This window comes from Artemia sp. Qi Xiang Cuo, chromosome 19 (genome assembly GCF_049724085.1).
Source record: "Artemia sp. Qi Xiang Cuo chromosome 19, ASM4972408v1, whole genome shotgun sequence".
Lineage (NCBI taxonomy): Eukaryota > Metazoa > Arthropoda > Branchiopoda > Anostraca > Artemiidae > Artemia > Artemia sp. Qi Xiang Cuo.
This window is the reverse complement of record NC_142812.1, coordinates 22471651-22497804: the sequence shown is the minus strand read 5'-3', so window position 1 is coordinate 22497804 and position 26154 is coordinate 22471651. Positions and strand designations below refer to the sequence as shown.

At 36.3% G+C, this 26154-nt stretch overlaps 2 non-coding genes across 2 annotated transcripts; both read left to right on the top strand.

The window, feature by feature from the left end:
- The first annotated feature begins 14261 nt into the window (after positions 1-14261).
- LOC148940614 (U2 spliceosomal RNA) lies at positions 14262-14455 on the top strand. Its single transcript, XR_016143425.1, has one exon. It is a non-coding gene; the product is annotated as a U2 spliceosomal RNA (small nuclear RNA).
- An 8192-nt stretch (positions 14456-22647) lies between these two features.
- On the top strand, positions 22648-22838 carry LOC148940613 (U2 spliceosomal RNA). Its single transcript, XR_016143422.1, has one exon. It is a non-coding gene; the product is annotated as a U2 spliceosomal RNA (small nuclear RNA).
- Positions 22839-26154: the final 3316 nt, after the last annotated feature.

The following is a 26154-nucleotide window of genomic DNA, read 5'->3' as shown; positions in this document are numbered from 1 at the left end:
TGTGACCAGGATGAGCCCAGGATTACACAAGGCCTCTAGGCCCAAGCGTTTTTGCCGCTCTGTTTTTGCAACATTTTCGGGGAGTCCCAAAAACTTCACGAATAGTGAAAGCCGCAGGGCCTAGTGAGCCTATTGGTAAATAGTTTTACTGGTCTGGTTTCACTACAATTTTCGTTTATTTTTAATGCAGTAATAAGAACAAAAGAAAGTATTTGTAATATAATTCCTTTTAGTAAAGCGCCAAATACGCAATAGGCCTTATACTTTTACCGTTAGCGAAACGGGCAGTAACCATACTCTTTTTTGTTGTTAAGTCACCATTCATTTGATTTAAATAACCCCTACTCCCTGAAAACGACTGCGGTCTAACAACCAATCCTTAATCCAATTCTCACTTGTGTTTAAATTCTGTTCTCATATTTATTATAATAAAAAAAGGTAAACTAATTTTGCAAAACTTCGTAGGCACTTAAGTAAGAGAATGATAATTCTATGTAAGAGAATTGGTTATTTCAGTTAGAGAAAGATACTTTTAACTCCGTCTGTACGCCTGTAAGGATTTATGCCTTCCGGGGTATGGGGGATCAGCCTGTTCCAAGCCAGGAAAGGAGGAGGGTTGTGTGACAGGCCAATCATCTGTACCCGTAAGAAAAACAACGATTTTCGAATCGTCAACGAACTGTCTCAGATCTGATTTGACTTCACAGACGCAACCATGGACCGCCCCCGTATACGTTTCCTGACACCGAAGCAATCTTTTCACCTTGCTTTTTGGAACGTCAGGACGATCAGTCCAGATACCCAGCCTGACCGTATTGAGGGTGTAATTGACTGAATACAAAGACCAACTCATGGCCCAATATAAACAAATCCACAAAGCTGTAAAGAGGTCTACAAGGAATGAAAGACGTTGCTTTTTGGAGACAAAAGCAGCCAAAGCTGAGGCGGCTGCCAGCAAAGACCATAGTAGAACAGTGTACCAAATAACCAAAGAGATTACTGGTGGCTTCCGAAAGTGGGCATGCACTGTTGAAAGTAAGACTGGCGAATTATTTACGAGGAAAGGAGATATTGATAACAGATGGAGAGAACACTTCAACGAAGTACTAAATTTTTCTCCCCCTGTAAATCCCTTGGAGCCTCCGCCCGGTGTTCGGCTCTTCAATCTTGGAATCAACGTTGAACCCATTAGCGTACTGGAAGTGAAAACCGTACTCCACAACCTGAAAAACTGCAAAGCTGCCGGAATTGAAGGCGCACAGCCTTAAGTATTAAAATATGGCACCTCGGCCTTAACGAAGTCTCTCTACGAAATTTGAATCAGATTTTTGAAACCGAGAGCGTCCCGACTTATTGGAAGAGAGGAGTCGTCACAAAACTTTTTAAGAAAGGTCGAACCGTGGATTGCAACAATTGGCGAGGTATTACCCTACACTCCATAGAAAGTAAACTTCTCTGTCAAATATTCCTGAATCGTATTCAGTCGAAAATTTACGAGATCCTGAGAGATGAGCAACGCAGTTTTCGGTCATCTCGTGTTGATCTGATATTCAGCCTAAGAATTCTAATAGAAGAATCAAACGAGTGGCAAACTGAAATATTAATAGCGTTTATTGATTTCTTAAAGGCGTTCGATTCTGTACATAGGGAATCACCATGGAGAATACTACGATATTTTGAACTCACATACAAGATTATTAGTATTATTGTTGCTTTATGCTATGACCAGCTAGCCGCCGTACGAACTGATGATGGAGACCTGACGGAATGGTTCCAGATCAATTATGGTGTACGACAAGGTTGTATCCTCTCTCCTATGCTCTTCACGATAAGCGGTATATAATAATAGAATAATTAGCCGTTATTTTTCTTCGTGACCATGTTTTTGGAATCCCCTAAGTTGAAACTTTCGTTGTTTCAGAAATTCTTATCTGCTTGCTACAGAATATCCTCCAACTAGTCAAAGAGCCTTCTGAATGCAGGACAAAAAACAATCAGTTCCATATGCTCTGACCGGAAATTGTGAAAATTTTGTTGCCCCTGTCCTCCCTGAACTAAAGAGTTCCTCTGAAACTCAAATGAACCCAACTCAAACCTGCCTTATCAAAATACATATCAGAAAATATTATCTCCATTTATTTTACCTTTATTCTCATTTTCAGGAAAGTTTTCCAAATATATTTAGATTCAAAAAGCTTATTTTATCTCCATCTTCATCTTTTATCTCCAATCGATTAACGTCCTTTTTCTTTTTTAGGTTGAATAGAGAGTTGAGCAGTAAATTTTGATCCTAATTCTGTGAAGTCTGTATCCTGTTGCCATCTTTTTGTGCAATGGCCTTCATTTTTACATAGAAAGTCGTTGCAACAGACATGGCTTCTTCTAATTGTAAAGTTTAAACAAAAATCAAGGGTTCTCAACCTTAAGTACAATTAATTTTCAGTAAAACTGTTGTTTATGCTTTTTTATCTCCCCTTTTCATATTTTAAAAGAAATCGAACCCTTAACGTTTTTGAATCTGTTATCTTTTTTGCTCATCCCTTGCTAAACGAATTTACTGCTCATCTAAGCTCTTCTACTTCTTGTATGGCCTCTCTTCTTCAGTCAAGAAACCGCCTCCTGAGTCAAGAAACTAAAAAAAGAAACACAGACGTTTCATTTTCTTTTTATCTTAATAAAAATTGAAAAGCTTGTTGAAGTAAAACTTTATTATTTTGTATTCTTATAGCTTATCATATACTTACTACTTACTCTTCCGAAAGTCAGGAACTATTTAAAGAACCCTGATAAAATGATTGAGTCAATTGGAAAGGTGATTTTGCCCAAAATCATAGTCCTTAAATCTTTTTTTTTTATATTAGAAAAAATTATAGAAGCAATCAATTGGCAAACGATATTTTCAGTTTTAAGTTTGATAACTTAGAGGAGTGGATTTATACTTTGGAAGTGAGTTCAAAGCTGGAAAACCAGTCAGTTCTAATAGAAATATTTTTGGGAATCTACAAATGTCCTAAAATGAACTCTTGAATGTTGCTAAAAAGAGACCATTAAAACAGGGTGTTGTTGTAAGTTTGGCATCAAAGGAATACGACCATTTAATGACTAAAAATAGGGTTAAACAAACATGTATTATAACAATAGTTAGCTTTGGCAAATAGTAGCAAAGATGTGAAATATCATTTTCGGGAACATGATGTAAATTGGTAGCTTGGGTTTAAGGCATCAGCCAGCAATGACGCATGTTCAAAGTTGACGGAAGAAGCTGAAAACTCAGACTGTGAGAGAGGGGTGAAATTATTATAGTGTTAATTTTAGCATTATCAATCCGTACAAAATTTTTCTATGAATTTCTTAAAGCCATCAATATTTGTAATACTTGTAACTTGTAGACAAGAATTAGTTTCGGAAAGGGTGATAGTAATACGGAAGAGGACCCAATAAATTATATATGAGCGTTTTGGAGGAATAAGTAATGAGTTTCCTGGGGAGGGGAGTTAAATTTTCATATGTAATATGTATTTTTATATGAATATTTTTTATTTGTTATGTGTAACAAATAAGAAATTCTAAAATCTTAGTATTTTGACGGTACATGGTCCAAAAGACCCTTCCCCTTGCATTTATACATACCTGATTTAAAACACATGACCTTGAGATAATCGATTTCACCAAATAGAGTAAATTAAAAGATTAGGTACACTTTAAATTACCAAGGTCATCAAAACAGAAATGCTTTTTTATCCGTTTATCCCATGTTAGCTGGCTGAGAACAAGGATTTTCTTGTATTTTCTTTTGGTCTTTTCAGGTTATTAAGTTTTTGGAAAATAAATTTTTGTGAGTGTATCCACTTTGAGCCATGTAAATGAATAAGCGAAGCTAATTAGTTCAATTTTACCAAGTTTTTCGTCTGAAAAAACTCAAACATAACAAATTTATTGATCCCCAAGGATGACAACTAAAGATTATTAGATTTTCAGGCAAGGCCGTATCCAAGGGGAAGTGAGTACGGTTTTTGAGCACTGTACTCTTTTTAGTGCACAAATGATTTTTTCACAAGGGAAAAAACCCACTCTTTCCCATCGAAAACTGAAAATCACCAACTCCATCTAAACTTCGGTGATTTTGACCACTTGTCTTACATTGGATACATTAAATGTTGGAAAGAGTAAAGAAAGTGGCGTAATGACAGGAATGAAATTACCTGCTCAGAGTTTCCCACGCTAATCCAGGCCTACTTAGCGAAGATTCGATTTTGACATGAAATACTACTACTGTCAACAACTCACTAAAACATCAAGTCGCTTGAGACCAACCCAGGTACTGAAACTCCCCTCCCATCCAAATCTATTCAAAGCTTCCCTCTCTACACCCTCCCAGGAATTCCCCATTTCCTTTAAATCTGTCCTTACGACGTCCTCCCATCCCATCCGAATACGACCTTTTTTTCGTTTGGCACTAGACGTTTGGCCGACGAGGACTTAAATTTTTGACTTGAAACAATTTTAAAAAAACAAGGCCGATTAGATGTTACTTCAAGAGAAATTTCAGCTTTGATCGTGTAACACTATTAATTAGTTCTGTCAAATTATCCAGCTGGCTTAGATGTTTTTTATTCTTTTTAAATATTAATTAAAAAATTTCCGAAAAATTAGTTTTTCAAATAAAAGTAAAGACCATTTTAAACTTAAGATGAGCATATACAAATACCTTTTAAAATTCAAACTCAAAACGACCAGAAATTACTATTAAAGAATAAATGAAACCCAAAACTTTAAACCAATTTTATGAGCTTTACTGAAAACCAATTTTATGACAAATATTTTCTTTTGTACTTAATATTGAAAATAAACATTAAAATTATAGTAACATTTTGAACTGATGAGCTTTCAGCAATTAATATCACTATACATCAAATATTCAGTTTAGTTTATTAGCTCTTTTTAAAGTTGTTAAAGACAAATATAGTTTCCCTACAAACAAGTATTTGGATACTGCCTCCTTTCCTAACTGTAAATAAAAACCAAAAGCCTACTGCGTCATTGGCGCTTAACTGAAAACGGATTATATTGCAAATATTTTCTTTTCCAGTTCTTGCAGTATTTAAAATAAAAGTACAATTACAGTGAAATAAATTATTGAACTGATGGATCTTTCAACGATTAATAACATTATACATCAAATATTCAATTTGATGTTGTTTATACTTTCCAACACTGTTCAAGACGCATATACATTTCAGTAAAGAGCCAATGACTCAGTAAGTCTTAGACTTTTACAGTGAGAGAAGGTCATACCCAAACTCTTGTTTGTGGTGATTTTTGCTCATTTCAAGCTTGATTTGCATATTCAAGTTAAGTTTCACTCGTTTTAAGATTTATTTATTAATTTACATTAATATCTATTGTATGTTTGTTAGCATTGATTGTTTATTTAATTTCTGTTCGTTTTGAGTTTCATTTATACTTCAATAGCAAAAATATTTTTTTTCGTTTTAAGCTTGATATTCATATTCAATCTAAGCATTACTCGCTTTAAGATCTATTTATTCATTGATATTATTACTTGTTGTATGTTTTTGCTATGAATGTTTATTTAATTTCTGTTCGTTTTGGGCTTCATTTACTCTTTAATAGTAAGTTCTGGTCGTTTTGAGTTTGAATTTTAAAAGGTATTTGTATCTGCTGATCTTAAGTTTAAAATGGTCTTTACTTTTCTTTGAAAAACTAATTTTTAGGAAATTTTTTTTTTATTAATTTTTGTTCGTTTTTGATTGCAAAAAATTTCAAGTTTTTAAAAAATCCTTATTTCAAAATCAAACTTAAAAAAAATAAAATATTCATCAAAGTAACAAAACTGATATCAAAGTAACAATATCAAAGTGAAAAAATGGGTTTGTGTCAACCTCGGGGTTTTTATTATCTGATGTTTAAGCTACTTTTAACAAAGTTACTATCTCAAAATTTTTATTAGATGGGTTTGGGGAAAAAGGGCGTGTGGGACAAGATTAAGCTTCAGTCTCTTTTGACTTTTTAAAAGTGAACTAGAACTTTCTATTTTCATTCAAATGAGCCCTCTCTGGAGTTTATGCAAGCATCATTTCTATAAGAACCATATATATCCCCAGAGTATAACTTACAACGCCTATCCCTCGGCCCTGGGGGTTGTGTCGAACCTGGAGTTTTAATGTCCTATGGTTGAACTATTTTTAACAAAATGGTCACCTGAAATTTTTATTGGATGGGTTTATCCATCCGATACACCCAAGGACGTGGAAGGCGGGAGGAGCTAGTTGCCCTCTGATCTTTTTTCACTCTCAGAAAATGAACTACAACTTTTAATTTTTATTCAAATGAGCCCTCTCTGAAGTTTATACAAGTATACCTTCCATAAGAACCATATATGCCGCCATAGCAATACTTACAACGCCAGTGCCAGCCTTGGGGGGGGGTGTCAACACAGGAGTTTTTCTTATCTGATCTTTGAACTATTTTTAACGAAATGACCATACATAAGGGAGTTTTTGTTATTCGATCATTGAATTACTTTTAACAAAATTGTTTCTTCAAATTTTTTATCAGGTGTATTTGGGGAAAAGGGCTTGGGGGGCAGTAGCCCTCCGATTATTATTTACTCTTAAAAAGAGTACTATAACTCTTGATTTCCAATCGAATGAGCCCCCTTTGAAGTTTATACGACGACCCCTTCTATATGAACTGCCTCTCGGAAAAAAATAAATGGAGTGTGAGGGGAGGCTAGCTACCTTCCAATCACTTTTGACTCTTAAAAAGTTAATTACAACTTTCAATTTCCAATCAAATGAGCCCTCTAGGAACTGTATACGAGCATCCCTTCCATAACAACCATATATGCCCAAGGGTATAACTTACAACGCCTACCCCCGGGCCCTGGGGGGCTGTGGTCGACACCGGAGTTTTTTGTTATCAGAAATTGGAACTATTTTTAACAAAATGTCTGTCTCAAAATTTATACCTGATGCATTTAGGGCGTGGAGGAGGGGGGGGGGCTAGGTGCCCTCCGATCTCTTTTAACTCTTAAAAAGTGAACAAAAATTTTCAATTTCAAATCAAATGAACCCTCTCCGAAGTTTTTACGAGCATCTCTTCCATAAGAACTATATATGCCCCTGGAGCATTACTCATAACACCTGCCTCCGGGCCCTGGCGGCTTCCGTTGACACAGGAATTTTTCTTATCTGACCTTTGAACTATTTTTAATGAAATGGCTATTATAAAAATTTTATCGGATGGGCTTGAGGAAAAAAGGGTTTGTGTGGGAGGGGGGGGGCTAGTTGCCCTCGGATATCTTTTTACTCTTAAAAATTGAACTAGAAATTTCAATTTCCAATCAAATGAGCCCCCTCTGAATTTTATACGAGCATCCCTTTCATAAGAACCATATACGCAACCCAGGACAACACTTGCAACGGCTATCCCCGGGCTCTGGGGGGCGTTTTTGTTAACTAATTTTTGAACTTTATGATGACACCTGAGTTTTTATTTCCTGACTTTTGCAAAATTTTTAACTTAATGGCTATCTTAAAAATTTTATTGGATACATTTGGGGGAAAAGGGGCGTGGAGGGCTAGTTGCCCTCCAATCTCTTTTGACTCTAAAAAACTTGTCTAGAACTTTCAATTTCTAATCAAATGAGCCATCTCTGAATTTTTTACGAGCATCCCTTCAATAAGAACCATATATTCCCCCAGGGCATAACTTACAACACCTGCCCTCGGGCCCTGGGGAACTGTTTTGACCCCTGAGTTTTCATTATATGGTCTTTGAACTATTTAGAAAAAAGCTATCTCAAAGTTCTTATCGGATGGGTTTGAGAAAAACAAAGGCGTGGAGGGGGCGTGGAGGGCTATGTGCCCTCCAATCTCTTTTGACTCTTAAAAAGTGAACTAGAAAATTCAGTTTGCAATAAAACGATCCCTCTTTGAAGTTAATACGAGCATCCCTTCCATAATACCCATATATGCCCCCAGGGCATAAGTTACAACACCTGCCCCCGGGCCCTGGTGGGTTGTATTGACACAGGAATTTTTGTTTTATGATCTTTGAACTATTTGTAACAAAAAAGCTCTCTTAAAATTTTTATGGGATGCATTTGTAGGGGGGAGCTGGTTACCCTCCAATATCTTTTGAAGCTTAAAAAGTGAACTAGAATTTTCAATTTCCGGTCAATTGAGCCCTTTCTTAAGTTAATACGAATATCCCTTCCATAAAAACCATATATGCCCACATGGCATAGCATTTAACCCTTGCCCCTTAAGACTGTGGAAGGTGTGTCTTTTTCAAACATAGAATATCTAGAAACTTCAACTACGTTGAACAAAATGGCTATATCTAAATTTTGATTGGATCTGTTTGGGGAAATGGTGGGCGTGGAAGGGGTGTCAGTTGCCTTAGAATCACTTTCGACTATAAAAAGGGAACTAGCCATCTAAATTTCCAATCGAATGAGTCCTTCCTGAAGTTTCTATGACAAAGTTGTCTGTAGAAAACCTTATATGCCCCCAGGGCATAACTTACAACCCTTCCCCTGAGGGCCGTGGGGGAGTTGTCATTCTTAAAGACCTAATTTCCAGAAGTTAAAACTACGTTTAATAAAATGGCTGTCTCAATTTTTTTTTTGGATATGTTTCGTGAAAAGGTTGGCGCGAGAGGGGGGTTTGTTGCCCTCAAATCACTTTTGACTATTAAAAAGGGCACTAACCCTTTGAATTTCCAATCGAATGAGTCTTTTTTGAAGTTTCTACTACAACGCCTGCTATAAAAACCTTATATGCCCCCAGGGTATAACTTAAAACCCTAGCCTTGAGGGTTTTGGGGGAGTGTCCTTCTCAAAAACATATTTGCTATCTGGAAATCAAATATGCTGAACAAAATGGCTGTCTCAAATTTTTTTTTGGATGTGTTTGGGGGAATGATGGACGTGGGGGGGGGGGGCTAGTTGCCCTCCAATCACTTTCGACTATTAAAAAGGGCACTAGCCCTTTGAATTTCCAATCGAACAAGCCTTTTTTGAAGTCTCTACGACAACGCCTTCTATGAAAATCTTATATGCCCCCAGGGCATAACTTAAAATCCTTGCCCTGAGGGTTGTGGGGGAGTGTTCTCCTGAAAAACATATTTTCTATCTGGCAAACAACTACATTGAACAAAATGACTATCTCAAAATTTTGATTGGATGTGTTTAAGGAAATGATGGGCGTAGGGGGGGGGTGGGGCTAGTTGCCCTCAAATCACTTTCGACTAGACTCCGGCGCCGCGCCGGCGGATCGGTCGAACACCGCCGACGAGAGGCCCAGTCGAATGCCACCGAAGTGTCGTAAAGCTGCCGCCGGCAGAGGCGGCGGTGTTTGATTGACTTTATATTAATTTTGCGGCAATTCTTTATTGCCTCAACCGCAAAGTCGGAGCTTTTACTTCTCGTGTAGTTTAGTATTTCGATTTTCCCGGTTAGAAATCAAGGAAGGCTTGTACTATCCCCGAATTTTCGGGTGTTTCCCCGAAAAAAAATTGGTTCCCCGAATCCCCGAAAATCACACAATCACGGTGCGATTTATCACCAATGACTTTCCCTGCCAAATATTACTTTGCATACAATAATTCTTCACTACTCACTTGTTCATTAATTTTCGTCTCTTTTGTTACTTTGCATAAAAACCAGACAGATGCAAAATATGCAATTGGAAATATTGCAATATACACAGTTCTTCATATGTTGACAAAAATAAAGTATCGTCTTTATGAAATGAATTTAAATTTTAGAATGCAGTTTCCCAATCGCTATTTCTTACATCATTCGTAGTCAAGAATTTTATTTTCAAGTTGAATAGAATTATAGAACGCATTCGCTACTATACAGCTTCAGCCTTCGGTTGGATTTTGAAATTGACAGCCGACAGATTGTTTCTACAGCTGAATTGTAAGTTTGCAGATTATTATTATTTTTTTTTTGCTGTTTTTAGATAAGATTTTCTTAATGTTTAATACTCAATTGTTGAACGCCTGATAGAAAATACAATCTTCTTTCTGTAACATTTTTACCCCCCCCCCATTTTTACCTGTTTTTAGATAAGATTTTCTTAATGTTTAATACTCAATTGTTGAACGCCTGATAGAAAATACAATCTTCTTTCTGTAAAATTTTTACCCCCCCCCCCCACAAAAAAAAACCTTATATTGAGGCAAAATTTTGCTATATACAAAGCAACTTAAAAGGGTGGGGAATTAAAGATTGAAACGGAAGTTACCCAAAAAATATGCTTAATAAAAAAATTTTAAATTATTGCCTATAGGGGGGGATAGGAGGCGACCATTTTTAAATTGTAATACCTCATTTTTTTATTGAAATCAGGGATGCAACATAATTATTTTTTTCGTTTAAAGTGAAAAAAAATGACAGAAGAAAATAATATCAAAGTCCCTTGGAAACCATTGACATATTTTGATAGACCCAGGGCCCCCCATTAGGACTTGTTCATTGCCTTGGGTATTTTGCGATTTCTCATAGGCTACCAGCCTAATTTGGCTTTTGTGTGTGCTCCCTTTTAATTAGATTCTTTGGATCTTATTGAATACCACGGCGAATCTATGACTCAGTTTTCCAATAATTTGAGGTATATCTGAATAATTCCGACATTTTTGTTTTTGCCTAAACCTTTACTAATTCCCTAAATTTTTTTTTGAGGAACACAAATTTGTTTAACGTTATTTTGTGTGTTTGTTTGAACCATATATAGTGACCTAGTTAATTATTAAGTAAATTATTTTTCTAATGAAGGCTGAGACGGTATCCTATCAAGGTGGTATCCAGAGGGGGTGGAAGTAGGGAGGTATTACATTTAAATGATAATATCTCGAAATTTTTTTATTGAAAGCAGGGATCCTAAAAAGTAATTTTTTTAAATTTAAACTAGAGACGGCACACTATCAAGGTGGTATCCAGAGGGGGGGGGGTAGTAAGCTATCATATTTAAATGATAATACCTCGATTTTTTTTCGAAAGCAGGGGGTGCCAATAAGTTAATTTTTTTATTATTTAAAGCAGAGACGGTATGCTATCAAGATGGTATCCAGAGGGGGAGGGGTATAGGGAGTTATTATATTTAAGTGATAGTACCTTGATTTTTTTTTATTGAAAGCAGGGATGCCCAAAAATTGAAAAGTTGACAAAAATTAACAAGATTTTCGTGAGTTATACTTGATACAGCACTTGCATGGTTTTTTCGTTCAAAGGAAAAGGGATATATGTGTCCAGTCCGTCTTTTTTCTTATTGATGAAACAGGTTTACTTTGAAAACATTCATTCATAAATACCAGGCAGATTCACACTAAAACGCATTGGTGTGACGAGAGCGATATCGACATCCCCACCTAACGTTGCGCTCGAGTGACAATGGCGCCCTTTGTCCAGTGCCCAAGTTACATTAAAAGGCCAGGCTTTCAAAAAAGCTTTATAAAAGCTTTCAATTTGTGAGGTTTAAGGAGTAGTCTTTGACAGTCTTATGACCTCAGGGTACTACATGTTGCAACGTTCTTACGTATCTACAGTGGTTTAGAAAATTCGATCACCCCACAAATGATTACCAAAAATATGCACAAATATAACAAATGTAACATTTGGAATATTATAACACTTTTTTCAAAGCTTTGAAGAAAAGCAAAAAAGGCTACCCCTAATACCCCTAACTACGCTTGAAAGCTATTTTAAAAAGAAACTCTTTGGAGATGTCCATGGAAATGACCATAGCAGAAGCTTTGAGCCTGCATGGGTGGGGATCAAAGAGGAGTCTTTGAGTATTTTGACCACAGGTGACTCATTGTTGTGACTTTCTTAAATTTGGTAATTTTTGTGAGCATTTGGAAATCAAAGCTTAAACTCAATAACTGATATTGAGTGTCCTAACATTTTGCTTGAATTAAAAGTTACAAACTGGGATTAAAATCTCAACATCCTTCTGGACCTACTTCAGTCTGCATATTATCTCATTTAATTATACTTAAAACGGACGACCTTTTAGTTTTTTACCGAAGAAAATAGCTGGCACTTCCTTTTACTTCATACCGAATAGACCATTAAGTGTTTTTTGCTTCATTGTAATTGAAGTGTTCTCATATGAAGCGTTCATCATGTATTTTTCAATTTGATAAATTTACTCCTTTTAGACGCAGTTTATAATTTGACTGATATTAGGTATCAGTTTATAATTTGGAATGAATCTCCAAAAGAAAAAATGAATAATATCCAAAAGAGCAGCCAAAAGCAATAAAAAAGCAGCAGTTCAGCCTTAGCCTACATGACATATATTCTATAAAGTAGCCAAAAAAAACTTTAAAGTACATTTATTTTTTTAATTGTTATTAAAAACCAGTTTTTAATACAACAAGGCTTTTTAGGAATTCAAAAGAGCCAAAAAAAAACAATCAATATCAAAGTCACCCATTTCAACTGTTTTAAAGGTGACATAACAGATATAGGCAAAGGGCATTATGAAAAAATTAAGCTTCTAAGTTCAAAGTTATATTCGAAGTTTTTACCCCGATGACTGACGAATTTTGTGATACGGTATATGAAGTTTTGTATGCAGTAATGCTCGATGAAAAAAAACTACTAATTTTGATAATTATTTATGTTAAGAATACATAGCTAATAGATACTTCAACTACTCGTATTATGCAAGGGTTCTGAAACGCCACAGCCATTTCGTTTCTACCAGATTTCTACTTCTCTTCATTAATAACGAAGAAGACCAGTTTCCAGCCAGCGATTTGTGAATTTTTGAACTCATGAATAGGCTCGAATGTGTTGTAAATTTAAGCTGTGATTTGAGAAAGACTGATGAAAACATTAATGTTTGCGGTCAACATTGATCGCACCGGTGGAGCGCCGCCGACATCTTACCGACGGCGCGCCGCCGACATCTTACCGACGGCGCGCCGCCAACATTTTACCCACGGCGTGGCGTGGCGCACTGTTTTTGGCCCCGCCACCGCCGGTCTTCCCTCATCGGTGTGGCGCCGGGGTCTACTTTCGTCTAATAAAAACGGCACTAGCCCTTTGAATTTCCAATCGAATGAGCCTGTTTTGAAGTTTCTACGACAAAGCCTTCTATAAAACCTTATATGCCCCCAGGGCATAACTTAAAACCCTTGCCCTGAGGGTAATGGGAGAGTGCCCTCCTCAAAAATTTATTTTCTACCTGAAAATCGACTGCGCTGAACAAAATGGCTATCTCAAAATTTTTATTGGATATGTTTGGGAGAATGATGGGCGTGGGGGGGGGCTAGTTGCCCTCCAATCACTTTTGACTATTAAAAAGGGCACTAGAACTCTTGATTTCCAATCGAATGAGCCCCCTTTGGAGTTTCTACGACGACCCCTTCCATATGAAGTGCCTCTGGGAAAAAAAAATAATTATAATAATAAAACATTGGAGCCGTATGGCCTTTACTCTATGCAACACTTAAGCGTTGCCTCTGATAAAGTCTCACTGCTTCGTGTTTGTGTATTTTGCTTATGTGATTAAAAATTCAGCTTCTGTGTCCAAATTTGAAGAAAACTTAATGATTTCACAATACAACTTGCATTGTTACCAAGTAATATATATGAATAGCAGTGGCTTATATTTTTCCTGTAGTCCCCCTCTTAGATTAAAAAAAATCTTTTAGTGGTATTGTCATTGAAAAGGGTCTTGTTTTTTTACGCATGTTTGTTAAAGATATTAAAAATAAAACAAAATTCCACTCCCTGAAATCTGAAAAATATTCTTGCCCCCCCCCCTCCCATCGGCCGTGTCCATAATATTGTTTTGGAGGACGGGGCTAAAAAAAGTTGAAAGAAAAACCCATCGGAAATTTGTTTAAATGCATTGCGTTACGTTTTACTTCGGGGGGGGGGGCACAGGATCCGGCCTTTCCCCCCAAGTTTCCATGAATTGACGCTCTTGATCAATACCAGAAGTATCAACTGGCGGAGTGACAATTTTCATTGCAAATCAGCATGTTTTCTTGGGTAATCCTGGGACAATTTTGTCCAGGTCTTAATTGGAAAAATTTCCCTAATTTTGAAATAAACTTTGATATTATAGGAAATAATTTTTGCTGTTTTGAAAAAACTGAAGACAAACTGATAAGTTTATTGAATTTTTTTTTAGAATTGCAACCGAAATTAAAATTGTGACAAACTTTGTTACACGTATTTTAATAAACTCTTTAACAATAATTGTTAAATTATCGCTTCTCAGCCTTTTGGCTAAAAAGTTAAAGTGTAGTATCTTTTCTTATCAGCTTAATATCTGATACTGTCCCTACATGGGGCCAAGAAAATTAAACCGATTTTTGGAAATCAGAGTGATGTTGGGGCTTGCCCGGCTGCCTCCACACGATGGCTCAGAATTGTAGTACAGCCGGGTTCGGTGCACCCCTGTCGAGGGGAAATCAAATCAATCATAAGAATAATATGTTGTTCCAACTTAACGGAAATCATTCTTGTAATTTCCTAGTCCTTCAATATATTGAACATCATATTTTTTTTCATCTGAAAGAAAATTGATTTGGTTTTATTTAAATGCCTTGCGTTACGATTTAACGTATCAGACAATAATATCGGGGGGGGAGAGAAGGGGCACAGGATATTAGACAGGCTTGAAATCAAATCCTTTATGTCTTACGGATTGTCTCGTTACCATTATGCTACAGCAACTGTTACTGAGCAAGATATTATCAAACACATCATGATTTCACAAACAAAATGATGGGTGACGTCACAATCATAGGTTACAACCATCATGGTTGCAGGGTTAGCTGCAATTTAGTAAATGACGAACCACAGCCCTTAGTAATAATAAAAATTGTTGCAAAGAATAAACTCCTGCCCAGAGTAACTAAAATATTCAATAAAATGGAATTTTCGACGAAAACGACACGGCCATAATAGTAACAAAAAGTCCATCTTTAAGGACTTTTTTTCAGTTTCTATTGCTTTTTCAGGGTTCAAAGCTGAGGGTTCTTTGATAAGTTCATGCTCAAAATCTACTATCTTAGCTTGAAGGCCATCTATCCTTCACTGGCTACATTGTTAGTAACAAGATAGAAATATAGAGTTAATCAAATAAATGGAATCATGAAAAGGATACATACTAATAAAATTGAAGCAAATAATCATTTATGTGATAAAGTCTCACTGCCTCATGTTTGTGTGTTTTTTTTTTATGTGGAAAACAATTCAGCTTTTGTTTCCAAATTCGGACCCTCCTCTCCCTTCCAAATGTATTCAAAGCTTCCCTCTTTACACCCTCCCAGGAATTCCCCATTTACTTTCAATCTTTTCTTACGACGTCCTCCCATCCCAACCGAATACGACCTTTTTTTCGTTTGGCACTAGACGTTTGACCGACAAAGACTTAAATTTTTTGACTTGAAACAATTTAAAAAAAACATTGCCGATCACATGTCACTTCAAGAGAAATTTCAGCTTTGGTTTTGTAACACTACTAATTAGTTCTGTCAAATTATCCAGCTGGCTTTGATGTTTTTTATTCTTTTTAAAGAGTAATTTAAAAAAAAAAAATTACCGAAAAATAAGTTTTTCAAAGAAAAGTAAAGGCCATTTTAAACTTAAGCTCATAAGATACAAATACCTTTTAAAATTCAAACTAAAAACGACCAGAAATTACTATTAAAAAATAAATGAAACCCAAAACGAACAGAAATTAAATAAACAATCATAGCAAAACATACAACAAGTAATAATATAAATGAATAAATAGATCTTAAAGCGAGTAAAGCTTAGATTGAATATGAATATCAAGCTTAAAACGAAAAAAAAATATTTTTGCAATTGAAGTATAAATGAAACTCAAAACGAATAGAAATTAAATAAACCATTGATGCAAACAAACATGCAATAGACATTAATGTAAATTAATAAATAAATCTTAAAACGAGTGAAACTTAAATTGAATACGCAAACGAGCTTGAAACGAAAAAAAATCACCACAAACAAGAGTTTGGGTATGATCTCCTTCTGTCATTGTAAAAGTCTAAAACCTACTATGTCATTGGCGCTTTACTGAAAACCAATTTTATGACAAATATTTTCTTTTGTACTTAATATTGAAAATAAACATAAAAATGTTAGTAACATTTTGAACTGATCAGCTTTCAGCAATTAATATCATTATACATTAAATATTCAGTTTAATTTATTAGCTCTTTTTAAAGTTGTTAAAGACAAATATAGTTTCCCCAAAAGCATGTGTTTGGATAATGCCTCCTTTCCTAACTGTAAGTAAAAACCAAAAGCTTACTGCGTTATTCGCTCTTCACTGGAAATTGATTACTTTACAAACATTTTCTTGTCCCTTTCTTACAATATTAAAAATAAAAGCACAATTACAGTGAAATAAATTCTTGAACTGATGGATCTTTCAACAACTAATATCATTATATATCAAATATTCAATTTGATGTTGTTGATACTTTCCAAGACTGTTAAAGACCCATGTAGTTTTCAGTAAGGTGCTATTGACGCAGAATGATTTCGACTTATATAGCGAGAGAAGCAGGTCTTTCTCAAGCTCTTCTTTGTAATGATTTTTGTTTGATTTATGCTTGATTTTCATGTTCAATTTCATTCTCTTTTGTTTTGAGGAAGACTTATTCATTAACATGAGTATATGCTGCATTTCTATTTGAATTGATTGCTTATTTACTCTATGTTCTTTTTAAGTTTCGTTTATACTTCAATAGGAAAAATATTTTTTTTTCGTTTTAAGCTTGATATTCATATTCAATCTAAGCATTACTCGCTTTAAGATCTATTTATTCATTTATATTATTACTTGTTGTATGTTTTTGCTATGAGTGTTTATTTAATTTCTGTTCGTTTTGGGTTTCATTTATTCTTTAATAGTTATTTCTGGTCGTTTTTAGTTTGAATTTTAAAATGTATCTGTATATGCTGAGCTTAAGTTTAAAATGGCCTTTACTTTTTTTGAAAAACTTATTTTTCGGAAAGTTTTTTTTAATTAATTTTTGTTCGTTTTTGATTGCAAAAAATTTCAAGTTTTTAAAAAATCCTTATTTTGAAATCAAACTTTAAAAAAAATCAAATATTCATCAAAGTAAGAAAACTGATATCAAAGTATCAATATCAACATGAAAAAATGAGTTTGTGTAAACCTCGGGATTTTTATTATCTGATGTTTGAACCATTTTTAACAAAGTTGCTATCTCAAAATTTTCATCGGATGGGTTTCGGGAAAAAGGGCGTGGTGGGACTAGATTAAGCTTCGGTCTCTTTTGACTCTTTAAAAGTGAACTAGAACTTTCTATTTTCAATCAAATGAGCCCTCTCTGAAGTTTATACGAGTATCCCTTCTATAAGAACCATATATATCCCCAGAGTATAACTTACAACGCCTATCCCTGGGCCCTGGGGGCTGTGTTGACCCTGGAGTTTTAATATCTTATGGTTGAACTATTTTTACAAAATGGTCACCTGAAATTTTTATCGGATTGGCTTATCCATCCGATACACCCAAAGGCGTGGAGGTCGGGAGGGGCTAGTTGCCCTCTGATCTTTTTTCAGTCTGAGAAAATGAACTACAACTTTTAAATTCTATTCAAATGAACCCTCTCTGAAGTTTATATGAGCGGACCTTCCATAAGAACCATATATGCCCCCAGAGCAACACTTACAATGCCTGCCCCAGCCCTGAGGGGGGGGGGTTTCAACACGGGAGTTTTTCTTATGTGATCTTTGAACTATTTTTAACGAAATGACCATACGTTAAAAAGTTTTTGTTATATGATCTTTGAACTATTTTTAACAAAATTGCTACCTAAAATTTTTTATCAGGTGTATTTGGGTAAAAAGGGCTTGGGGCCAGTTGCCCTCCGATAACCTTTGACTCTTAAAAAGGGCCCTGGCCCTTTCTATTTCCAATCGAATGATCCACCTTGTGAAGTTTATACAACGACCCCTTCTATATGAAGTGCCTCTGGAAAAAAAGTAAATGTAGTGTGGGGGGAGGCTAGCTGCCCTCCAATCACTTTTGACTCTTAAAAAGTGAATTACAACTTTCAATTTCCAATCAAATGAGCCCTCTAGGTATTTTATATGAGCATCCCTGCCATAACATCCATATATGTCCCCTGGGCATAACTTACAACGCCTACCCCCGGGCCCCTGGGGGCTGTGCCGACACCGAAGTTTTTTGTTATCAGAACTTTGAACTATTTAAAACAAAATGTCTATCTCAAAATTTTTATCTGATCCATTTAGGGCGTGGAGGAGGGGGGGCTAGTTGCCCTCTGATCTCTTGTGAATCTTAAAAAGTGAACAAGAACTTTCAATTTCAAATCAAATGAGCCCTCTCCAAAGTTTATACGAGCATCCCTTCCATAATAACTATATAAGCCCCTAGAGCATTACTCATAACGCCTGCCTCCGGGCCCTGGCGGGTTCCGTTGACACAGGAATTTTTCTTATCTGACCTTTGAAGTATTTCTAATAAAATGGCTATTATTAAAATTTTATCAGATGGGCTTGGGGAAAAAAGGGTGTGTGGAGGGGACTAGTTGCCCTCGGATATCTTTTGACTCTCAAAAATTGAACTAGAAATTTCAATTTCCAATCAAATGAGCCCCTCTGAAGTTTATACGGGCATTCCTTTCATAAGAACCATATACGCCCCCAGGACAACACTTAAAACGGCGATCCCCCGGGCTCTGGGGGGCGTTTTTGTTATCTAATTTTTGAACAATTTCCAAAACACTGGCGATCTCAAAATTGTAGCGGACGGGTTTGGGGAAAAAAGAGCGTGGGGGGGGGGGTTGTTTAACTCTATTGACTCTTAAAAAGTGAACTAGAACGTTCAATTTCCAATCAAATGAGCCCTCTATGAAGTTTATGCAAGCATCCCTTTCATAAGAACCATACATGCCCTTAGGGCTTAACTTAGAACGCCTTCCCCTGTACCCTGGGGGGTTGTATTGACACAGGAGTTTTTCTTATCCGACCTTTTGAACTATTTTTTTAACAAGATGTCTATCTAAAAATTTTCATCAGATGGGTTTGTAAAAAGAAGGCGTGGGGGGGGGGCTAGCTGTCCTCGGATCTCTTTTGACTATTAAAAAGTGAGCTCAAACTTTCAATATCCAATCACATGAGCCCTCTCTGAAGTTTATACGAGCATCCCTTTCATACGAACAATATATGCCGCAGGGCATAACTTACAACGCCAGCCCCCGGCCCCTGGGGCGTTATGATGACACCTGAGTTTTTGTTATCTGACTTTTGCTGACGTTTTCTGAAATTTTTAACTTAATGGCTATCTCAAAATTTTATCTGACATTATCTGAAATTTTTAACTTAAAGGCTGTCTCAAAATTTTTATTGGATGCATTTGGGAAAAAGGGCGTGGGGAGGGGCTAATTGCCTTCCAATCTCTTTTGACTCATAAAAAAATTAACTAAAACTTTCAATTACCAATCAAATGAGCCATCTCTGAATTTTTTACGAGGATTCCTTCAATAAGAACCATATATTGCCCCAGGGCATAACTTACAACACCTGCCCTCGGGCCCAGGGGGGCTCTTTTGACCTCTGAGTTTTCGTTATATGGTTATTGAACTATTTTAAAAAAAAGCTATCTCAAAGTTCTTATCGGATGGGTTTGAGAAAAAAAGGCGTGGAGGGGGCGTGGAGGGCTATGTGCCCTCCAATCTCTTTTGACTCTTAAAAAGTGAACTAGAACTTTCAGTTTACAAAAAAACGATCCCTCTTTGAAGTTAATACGAGCATCCCTTCCATGAGACCCATATATGCCCCCAGGGCATAACTTACAACACCTGCCCCCGGGCCCTGGTGGGTTATATTGACACCGGAATTTTTGTTATATGATCTTTGAACTATTTTTAACAAAATAGCTATCTTAAAATTTTTATTGGATGCATTTGTGGGGAAGGGATTGCGGGGGGGAAGCTAATTACCCTCTAATATCTTTTAAAGCTTAAAGAATGAGCCAGAACTTTTAAATTTAAATCAAACAACTCCTTTCTGCAGTTCATATGAGCTTTCCTTTAATAAGAGCCATACATGCCTCCATGGCATAGTTTATAGCCCTAGCCCCTGAAGGCTGTGGGGGGAGTATTTTGTTCGAATTTGTACTTTTCAGAACTTTCGACTACATTGAACAAAATGGCTATATCAAAAATTTTATCGGATGTGTTTGGGGAAATGGTGGACGTGGAAGGGGTGTCGGTTGCATTTGAATCATTGTTGCCTATAAAAAGGGAACTATCCATTTCAATTTCCAATCGAATGAGCCCTTTCTGAAGTTTCTATCACAACATTGTCTATACAAAACATTATATGCCCCCATGGCATAACTTACAACCCTTGCCCTGAGGGCCTTTTGGGAGTTGTCATCCTCCAAGACCTAATTTCCAGAACTTAAAACTACGTTTAATAAAATGGCTGTCTCAAATTTTTTTTTTGGATGTGTTTCGGGAAAAGGTGGGCGTGAGAGGGGGTCAGTTGCCCTCAAATCACTTTTGACTATTAAAAAGGGATCTAGCCCTTTGTATTTCCAATCAAATGAGCATTTTTGAAGTTTCTACTACAACGCCTTCTATAAAAACCTTATATGCCCCCAGGGTATAACTTAAAACCCTTGCCTTGAGGGTTGGGGAGGAGTGTCCTCCTCAAAAACAAATTTTCTATCTGGAAATCAACTACGCTGAACAAAATGGCTATCTCAAAATTTTGATTGGATGTGTTTGGGGAAATGATGGATGGGGGGGGCTAGTTGCCCTCCAATCACTTTTGACTATTAAAAAGGGCACTAGCCCTTTGTATTTTCAATCGAATGAGCCTTTTTTAAAGTTTCTATGACAACACCTTCTATAAAAACCTTATATGCTCCCCAGGCATAACTTAAAACCCTTGCCCTGAGGGTTGTGGGGGAGTGTCCTCCTCAAAAACATATTTGCTATCTGGAAATCAACTACGCTGAACAAAATGGTTATCTAAAAATTTTGAGTGGATGTCTTTGGGGGAATGGTGGGCGTGGGCGGTGGGGGGGGGGCTAGTTGCCTTCCAATCACTTTCGACTATTAAAGAGGGCACTAACCCTTTGAATTTCCAATTGAATGAGCCTTTTTTGAAGTTTCTATGACAACGCCTTCTATAAAAACCTTATATGCCCCAGGGCATAATTTAAAACCCTTGCTCTGAGGGTTGTGGGGGAGTGTCCTCCTCAAAAACCTATTTTCTATCTGGAAATCAACTACGTTGAACAAAATGGCTATCTATAAATTTTGATTGGATGTGTTTGGGGAAATGATGGGCGTAGGGGGAGGCTAGTTGCCCTCCAATCACTTTCGATTATTAAAAAGGGCACTAGCCCTTTGAATTTTCAATCGAATGAGCCTGTTTTGAAGTTTCTACGACAAAGCCCTCTATAAAAACCTTATATGCCCCAAAGGCATAACTTAAAACCCTTGCCCTGAGGGTTGTGGGGAGTACCCTCTTGAAAAACATATTTTCTATTTGAAAATCGACTACGCTGAACAAAATGCCTATCTCAAAATTTTGATTGGATGTGTTTGGGGGAATGATGGGCGTGGGGGCACTAGTTGCCCTCCAATCACTTTCGAATATTAAAAAGGGCCCTAGAACTCTCGATTTCCAAACGAATGAGCCCCCTTTGAAGTTTCTACGACGACCCCTTCCATATGAAGTGCCTCTGGGGAAAAAAATAATATTATAATAATAATAATAATAAAACATTGGAGCCGTATGGCTTTTTCTATAGACAACGCTATAGCGTTGCCTCTAATAAAGTCTCACTGCTTCGTGTTTGTGTATTTTTCTTATGTGATTAAAAATTCAGCTTTTGTGTCCAAATTTGAATCAAATTTAATGATTTCACAATACAACTTGCATTGTTACCAAGTAGCATATTTGAATACCAGTGGATTATATTTTTGCTGTAGTCCCCCTCATGGAGTAAAAAAAATCTTTTCGTGGTATTATCGTTGAAAAGGGTCTTGTTTTTTTACGCATGTTTGTTAAAGATATTAAAAAGACAACAAAATTCCACACCCTGGAATCTGAAAAATACTCTCCCCCCCCCCCTCGGCCGTGTCCATAATATTGTTTTGGAGGCAGGGGCACAAAAAACAAGTTAAAAGAAAAACCTATCATAAATTTGCTTAAATGCATTGCGTTACGTTTTAACGAGTCAGGCAAAAACATTGGGGGGGGGGCACTGGATCCAGCCTTGCCCCCCTAATTTCTATGAATTGACGCTCTTGATCAATACCAGAAGTATCAACTGGCAGGGTGACAATTTTCATTGCAATTCAGCATGTTTTCTTGGGTAATTTGAGACAATTTTGTCCAGGTCTTAATTGGAAAAATTTTCCTTTACAATTCAAATTTTGAAATAAACTTTGATATTATAGGAAATATTTTTTGCTGTTTTGAAAAAACTAAAGACAAACTGATAAGTTTATTGAATTTTATTTGAGAATTGCAACCGAAATTAAATTTGCGACAAACTTTGTTACTCGTACTTTAATAAACTCTTTGATAATCCTCGTTAAATTATCGCTTCTCAGCCTATTGGCTGAGGTCAAAGTGTAGTATCTGTTTATATCAGCTTAATATCTGATACGCTCCCTTCATGGGGCCAAGAACATTAAACTGATTTTTGGAAATCAGAGGGATGTCGGGGTCGCCCAACTCCCTCCACACGATGGCTCGGAATTGTAGTACCGCCGGGATCGGTGTACCCCTTTCGAGGGGAAATCAATCATAGGAATAATACGTTTTCCAACTTAACGGAAACCACTCTTGTAATTTCCTAGTCCTTCAATATATTGAACATCATATTTTTTTCCTCTGAAAGAAATTTGATTTGGTTTTGTTTAAATGCATTGCGTTACATTTTAGCGTATCAGACAAAAAAATCTGGAGGGAGGGGCACGGGATATTAGACAGGCTTGAAATCAAATCCTTTATATCTTACGGATTGTCTCGTGACCATTGTGCTACAGCAACTGTTAATGAGCAAGATATTATCAAACACATCATGATTTCACAAACAAAATGATGGGTGACGTCACAATCATAGGTTACAACCATCATGGTTGCAGGGTTAGCTGCAATTTAGTAAATGACGAACCACAGCCCTTAGTAATAATAAAAATTGTTGCAAAGAATAAACTCCTGCCCAGAGTAACTAAAATATTCAATAAAATGGAATTTTCGACGAAAACGACACGGCCATAATAGTAACAAAAAGTCCATCTTTAAGGACTTTTTTTTCATTTTCTATTGCTTTTTCAGGGTTCCAGGCTTAGGGTGCTTTGATAAGTTTATGCTCAAATTCCACTATCTTAGCTTGAAGGTGATCTATTCTTCAATACAGTCTTCTGGCTACATTGTTAGTAACAAGATAGAAATATAGAATTAATCAAATAAATGGAATCATGAAAAGGATACATTCTAATAAAATTGAAGCAAATAATCATTTATGTGATAAACAAACACTGCCTCGTGTTTGTGTATTTTTTTTCTATGTAAAAAACAATTCAGCTTTTGTGTCCAAATTTGAAGCAAATCTAATGATTTCACAATACAACTTGCATTGTTTCCAAGTAGCATATATGAATATCAGGAGCTTGCCTCTCAATGTTTTTCCTTCAGTCCCCCTCTTGAATTAAAAAAAATCTTTTCGTGGTATTATCATTGAATAGGGGCTTGTTTTTTTGACGACTGTTTGTTAAAAATATTGAAAAGACAACGAATCCATTAAGTTGATGATTAAAGTGTATTCTTTAAGATATTTTGGTACAAGCGATTGGTGTGGTCAAGGCTTGCCCTTGTTTCTATAGCAGGCCTTGCTGCAGAACCGTCCTAAATTTTACAAAAATCTATTTTTCTCCAGAGGGAGGAGACTTTATGAGGGCCCATGGGCCTCTACGACATTGGAAGGAAGCGATTCTTGTATTTATTTGCTAAGTTCTTAGATGGTGTAAAAACGAGCCAAGTCCAAGCTACATTCAGTCCTCTTTTGTTTCGTTTTAGAAAGTAACTATTGCTGGATTTGTTATCCTTACAGCATAGCCACGTAATTTATTTAGTCTAAAAAGTGAAGGGCAAAGCATTGCTCAAGAAATATGAACAAAACTAGTAGAAGTCCTTACAGAATGGTAGTCCATGAGGCATTTCTCTTCTGCATTTGAAGAATCAAAAGATAATACCATCTTGGAATGCAACGTCCCTCGTACTACCTTTTTTCTACTAAGTCTTCCTAGCTCCAGTCCATCTTTTAGGACTTTTTTTTTATTTTCTATTGCTTTTCCAGGGTTCAAAGCTTAGGGTGCTTTTATAAGTCTATACTCAAATTCTACTATAAAACTAGAATTATACTTGAAGGCCATCTTTTCTTCAATACAGTCTTCTGGCTACATTGTTAGTAACTAGATGGATTTACAGAATAAATCAATCAACTGGAGAATGAAAAGAATAAATACTCACTGTTTTGTTGCTGTTTATTTTGATTGGGTGATTAAAAATACAGCTTTTGTGTCCATATTTGGAGCAAATTTAATAATATCACAGTAAAAATTGTATTACTAAAAAGTACCATGTATGAATACCAGTAGCTTCAATTGAGGGAGGGGGGGGGGGGTATTTTCCTACAAGATTTTTTCTGCGTTCCCCCTCTCATATTCAAGAAAATCTTTTCGTGGTATTATTATTATTATTTGAAAAAAGGCTTGTTTTTTTTCGTATTTTTGTTAAAGAAATTGAAAAAAAAAAGATTTTTCCCTCCTTGGATTATGAAGACTACTGTTTTGTCTCCCATCCTCACCAGGACCGTTTCCAGAATTTTTTTTTGGAGGAGGGAGGACAAAAAAATTAGTAAAAAGCATCAAAATTTTTTTAAATGCATTGCGTTACGTTTTAACGTATCAGAAAAAATATCGAGGGGCGGGAGCAAAGGATATGTCATAGCCCCTTCAATTTCCATGAACTGATGCTATTGATCAATAATAGTTGTGTCAACTGGCGGAGTGTCCATTTTCTCTGCAAGATTTGTTTGTCTTGCAAGCCCTAGATTAAAAAAAAAAAAAATCTATTCGTGGCAGTTTTAAGAATTGAATAGTTTGCATGAATAGTAAAATTGAAAAGACAACAAATTTAACCTCCCTGGATTGTGAACAATGCTTTTTATTTATTCGTTTCAAAACTTGTACACCACTGCCTCAGTGGGTACTCCGTTTCCTTGGCTAGGTAGTCAGGTGTGCTTTTTTTGTATTAGAACCGTAACCGTAGACAGGCTTGAAATCAAATCCTTTATGTCTTAGGGATTGTCTCGTTACCATTGTGCTACGGCAACTGTTACTGAACAAGATATTATCACACATCATGATTTCACAAACAAAATGATGGGTGACGGCACAATCACAGGTTACAACCACCATGGTTGCAGGGGTAGCTGCAACCTAGTAAATGACGAACCACAGCCCTTAGTAATAATAAAAATTGTTGCAAAGAATAAACTCCTGCCCATAGTAACTAAAATATTCAATAAAATGAAATTTTCGACGAAAACGACACGGCCATAGGAACAAAATACAACTTGCATTGTTACCAAGCAGCATGTATGAATATCAAGGGCTTGCCTCTCAATGTTTTTCCTGTAGTCCCCCTCTTAGATTAAAAAAATCTTTTCGTGGTATTATCATTGAAAAGGGGCTTGTTTTTTTACATATATTTGTTAAAGATATTGAAAAGACAACGAAATTCCACTCCCTGAACTCTGAAAAATATTCTGTTGCCCCCTCCCCCCCCCCAGGGCCGTCTCCATAATATTGTTTTGGAGGCCGGGGTACAAAAAAAAAGTTTAAAAAAAACCAAGGAAATTTGTTTAAATGCATTGCGTTAAGTTTTAACGAGTCAGACAAAAATATCGGTGGGGGGGGGCACTGGATCCGGCCTTGCCCCCTAATTTCCATGATTTGACGCTCTTCATCAACACCAGTGGTATCAACTGGCGGAGTGACAATTTTCATTGCAAATGAGCGTGTTTTCTTGGGTAATTT